This window comes from Hyla sarda, chromosome 4 (genome assembly GCF_029499605.1).
Source record: "Hyla sarda isolate aHylSar1 chromosome 4, aHylSar1.hap1, whole genome shotgun sequence".
Taxonomy (NCBI): Eukaryota; Metazoa; Chordata; class Amphibia; order Anura; family Hylidae; genus Hyla; species Hyla sarda.
This window is the reverse complement of record NC_079192.1, coordinates 276608854-276614284: the sequence shown is the minus strand read 5'-3', so window position 1 is coordinate 276614284 and position 5431 is coordinate 276608854.

Genomic DNA, 5431 nt, shown 5'->3' with positions numbered 1-5431 from the left:
GGCCATGTCTCTACTGTGTACCCTGGCCTTTCACCGCTGGACTCTCTTCTGCTGCTTCAGCCATTGCTGCAGTTTTCCCTCTGCTCTCTAGGGGCTGCATGCAAGCACTTACTGAAACTTATAGGTCCAGTGTGCACTCTATTGGATCCTCCTCCAATCCCTGCCAAGCACAGTGTATAAGAGAGCACTCCTCCATTCCTGTGGTGCCTGAGCAACATTGTAGTTTACTATAGCAAAGGTTCCTGTCTGCATTGCTCCTGTATATCAGTGTTCCTGACCTAAGCCTGTTTCCTGACTTCGTCTCTGCCTGATCCCTCGTCTATGCCTGCTCCTGTCTACTACTTCAGTGTATGACAAGGAATGTTGACCACGCCTCTAAGTGGCATCTAGCTACACCTGAGCTATTCAGCTCTACTGTTTTAACAGCACCAGCTCTGCTATTCCCCTGGTCACCTCTGCTGCATCTGATTCAGCTTGCTGTGATCATCTATCTCCAGTGTCAGCTCTCTCTACCTGCCTGTGTCCCCAGTGCTTGGCACCAGGCCATTCTGGCCAGCTGCCACTTACCGGGTCCACTCTTGTGGCAGCGGCTTAGTGTCTCCCCTGTGGTTAAGTCCAGCTTCCTAATCCTAGGGCAGGATAAAGGGAGAAAACCAGGGGAACACTTAGACTCCGCTTCCAAGTTTGGCCCAAAGTGGTAAGTGGCACAGCGGGTCCACATCCGTTGGGGAATTACAGTTTGCTCAGGCTATGGACCCTGCTGGCAAGTGCAAGTCTGTTGTGCATGATCTGGATTGAGAGCTATGACGCCAGAACGACCACCAAGATGTCTTGCTGCAGTGCTTGAACACGATTTCTGCTCGTCTGGATGCTATGTGTGCACCTGCTACACCACAGGTCAGGAACTTCTGCGATTCCTGTTGCACACCTTGGCGACTCCAGTGTCCAGCTACCGTCGTCTCCACAGTATTGTGGTGATCTGAAGTCCTGCAAAGGATTCCTGAACTAGGTCCTGATCCTCTTTTGAGTTACATGGTAACAAGTTCCATCTGAATGACCAAAAGTGGAATTCATCATCTCCCTGCTATCTGGAGAAGCAGTCGCCTAAGCTAACCCTCTAAGGGAGCAATGCGGTCCAGAGACTTCTAATCTACAGGTTTTCTTGGTAGTTTTTTTATGCAGCCTTTGAGTAATCAGGCTGTGCCTTATCCGCAGCTTCCATTCTCCTTCGCCTGCCACAAAGCCCTATGACTGTGGGACAATGCACTATTCAGTTCCGGACCCTGGCTGGAGAACTGTCCTGAAACGATAAAGCCCAGCAAGCTGTTTTCTGGGAGGGCCTTTATGACCAAATAAAAGATAAGCTGGATGGAAGGGATCTCCCTGTCTCCTTGGACGCTCTAGTCACTCTAGCATGTCGGGTTTGCCATAGTAAATGAGGGCCATTGTGCGCAACTGCTCTGTCAAGGCGGAGAAACCTTAGTCCCTTAGGTCTATAGGAAAAGTGACCTCGGGTAATAAAGGTGACTCTCAAGCTCTATGGAGGAGATATGGAGGAGATTAATCCAAACCTGTGTGGGAAAAAGTGGAGCAGTTGCCCATAGCAACCAGATAGCTTCTTTCATGTTTCAGTGGCCTTCTTAAAAATTTAAAAAGCAATCTGGTTGCTATGGGCAACTGCACCACTTTTTTTTCTACACAGGTTTTGATAAATCTCCCCATATATTCATTTGACCCTGACTAAGGGGAAAACCTGCATTTCTGCACCCGCCTTCTTGGATTCCAGCACTTCTGGGAATTTCATTAACTAAGCCCAGTTACCTACTACCCGTCTGAAGAAGCTGCTGGTAGCGACATCTGTTAATAGATATCAGCTTCCAGGGCCTATACACTTCCTCACTACCCCTCTAAGGCTTTAAGTTGGTCAACATGAGGAAGAAATTGTCCTGCCAGACTCTGCTAATCTTATCCTCCAGGTTTACCCTTGCTGCATTAACATTCCCCAGTTATTGACAAAAAATGGACAGATTTATTTTTGGAGTTCTTACTAAAAACGACCTGCCTGTCTGAGGTTTGCCTAATGTTTTTGTGGAGCCACAGAACCAGTCTGGCCTGTCTCTGCAGTGTACTGATCTGTTTAACAAAGGAAAGTCCGAGACACTGCCTTTTGTATTTGCCTGTACCGCGGCTACCATTCCATTTTGGGCTATGGAAAGGCTAATTCAAGCGTTCTTCACTCCATGATCACTAGTTTCTTCCCATTCTGAGGACCAGAAACATTAAGGTACTGTACATTTTCATATCAGCTCTTTTTATAAGCTGAATAGTTTAGGTTTAGTGCTTTAAATTATTCATAGAAATGTATCTGCTAGGTTTTCAGGAGTGGCACTTTCCCAACAGCAACAAGCATTTCTTAGAAATAAAAGGTTTGTATTAATACAGCAAGTCATATTTATTCATTCCTCTAATCCAATGCTGAAAATAAGTGATGTTATCATAAGCCTGCCCACGGATCTGGCCAACATATGGCTTAATTGGATGGGTGGGAGTTCCTAGAAGAGCAAGGACTGTGAGCTGCTGTTTATGTGCACCTGTTGCGTAGCCAAAGACTTATGGGGATATAATATGCAACACTCACTGTTAGCCTTTGCCAAGAACAAATGCATAACTCAATGTAAATGACCTCATGGTAAATAAAATAGACCACAGGAATGACAACCAATGTCCGGTAGCACATATTAATTACATAACCATATAATTTCCCCAGAGGTTTTCTTTCTATGCTGTCAATTTCACTTTCCTAAGGCATTTGTACCTATAGTAGGTTTTATAGTAAATTAAATTCTTTAGCATTTTTTTCAGTATTATATTTTTGAAGATAAAATGAAGAAGCATCAGAAAACCGTATTACAGAATACAGTTATTTACTGTGAACATTGGAAGAGCAAAGAGTCCAGCACAGGTTCTTGTGATTTTAAAAGCATAAGAACCTGCACTGGACTCCTTGCTCTTCCAATGTTCATATACGGGGTATCATTATGCACCGGTCCATTGTGCTAGTCAGGCAGAATGGGTGAGCTGTTGTATAGTTACTCACTGTATTTGGTAACATTTTTGTTTTCTAATGAAAGTACGTGTGACTTGCCATCAAGGAAAATGTGCAGAAGCTTTAGCTTGTCCATGGGACATTGAAGAAGGTTGTCCCCAATGAACCTGAAATGCTTGCAGATGAAAGTGATGCATTGCTTAGGATAGGTCAAGGATGTGCTAATGCAAAATGTAATGACATTTCATCCCATGTAACCCTTTTTCTCCAGCCTTCATCAGAGCTTTAAAAGAGGTTATCCAGAGCTAATTTTTTTAAGAAAACATTACCACCCGTCTGCAGGATGTGTGTGGTATTACATTTTGGCTCCTTTCATTTCAGTAGAACTAAGCTACAAAACCACACCCAACCTGAGGACAAGTGTGATGCTGGATAACCCCTTTGATAGGGTATAAGATGTATGATTGCAAGGGGTCTGACTGCTGGGTCCTCTGCAATCTCATTTATGTTTGAAACGCATACTGTGCTAGGCTTTGGAGTGGCTGTGATAGTCACATCCCCTCCATTTATGTCTATGGAAGAGACCGAGATACAGCATTTGCGTATCTCCGGATCTCCCATAGACATATATGGAGGGGGTTTGCAGCCACAGCTTCAGGCTGAGATCGCTCCAGCAGAGATCGCTCCATGCATGCGGTTTACCAGGGTGCCGGGAAGGACATCGTGGGGGGGCCGAGCAGCTGGCCCCACAGTGATCAGACACATCCCCTTTCCTATGGATAGGGAGGGGATAATATGTCTAGGAGTGGAGTACTCTTTAAACCCCTTAAGGACTCAGGGTGTACCTGTACATACTGAGTCCGCTCCCGTTCTATAATGTGGGCCCATAGCGGGTTGGGCCCAGCTTCTAACAACAGGCGGGATCCATGGCTAATAGCGCGTGGCACTGATCGCCACGTCTAAAGGGAAAGTAAAACATTGCCTCAGGGTCAATGGCGTGCGAGCAAAAAAGCGATCAAAAAGTCCGATCAATACAAAAATGGTATTGTAAAAACTTCAGATCACAGCACAAAAAATGAGCCCTCGTACCACCCCTTACGCGGAAAAATAAAGTTATAGGGGTCAGAAGATGACAATTTTGCAAAAAATAAGCCATCATATGGATTTTTAGGTGCAAAATTTAAAGAGTTATGATTTTTTTTAAAGGTAAGGAGAAAAAAAAAACGAAAATGGAAAAACGCTCAGTCCTTAAGGGGTTAAGGTGCTAATACACCCTATACTAAAATCAGCATTTGCCATTCAGTGTGCCTCCAGCTGTTGCAAAACTACAATTCCTGTAATGTAAACAAAAAACATATTTAGTATCGCCATGTTCGCCATGTCTGAACTAATAAAATAAAATATAAAATTAATGAAACAAAAAAAAGATATTCCAGAATTGCAGATTTTTGGTCACTTCATATAGTTGGGGGGAAAAAGTGATCAAAACGTCCCATCAAAACTAGTATGATAAAAACTACAGATCTCAGATCAAAAATTGAGCACTCATAAATCCCTGTATATGGAAAAATAAAAAAAAGTGTTCTAGTGGTCAGAAGAGGACAATTTTAATTCTTATTTAAAAATGTTATTTTTACCGAAAAATGCACCCCCAAAAATTTTAGCTGTTGATTTTGTGTTAAAATGAGTGATGTCATTACTAAGTACAATTCTTGGCACAAAAAACAAGCCCTCATATGGGTCTGTAGGTGGAAAGATAAAAGTGCTATGGCTATTAGAAGGTGATGAGGAAAAAAAAGAATTGCTGTCTTTTCCCACATAAAACAAGCAAACAAGCCATCATTTGACTCTGTATATGAAAAAAGGAGTTATGACTCTTAGAAGATGAGGAGTTATAACAATGGCAAAAATCGCTGAAGGGAAAAGGGTTAAAGAAGGGCTATTGGAAAAGAGGTCTTTATCACTGATTTGGCTGAAAAATCCACATCCGTTCCTCTTCTACATCAGTCCTTTCTGCCTGCTAACTGTCTCCTATTGATTTAAAGGAAAACTGTCACATATTTTCTCCCGCACTATCCACATGTACTTGTGGATAGTGCGGGAGATGCTGATTAAAACGAGCCCTACCTTGGTCTGATCTGCGCCGCCGTTCGCCCGCAATTGTAGTTTTAATCTCTGTGTATATCTGGCTGTAACTGGCAAAGGCGGGGCTTCTGCGGGCCGCTCATGAATATTCATCCCTCCCTCTGGTTAGGAGTGGCGAAGAGAGGGAGAACAGGAGTGATGAATATTCATGAGCGGCGCTGACGTCAGTGTCAGTTAGCCCGCAGAAGCACCGCCTTTGCCAGTTACAGCCGGATATACACAGAGATTAAAACTACAAGT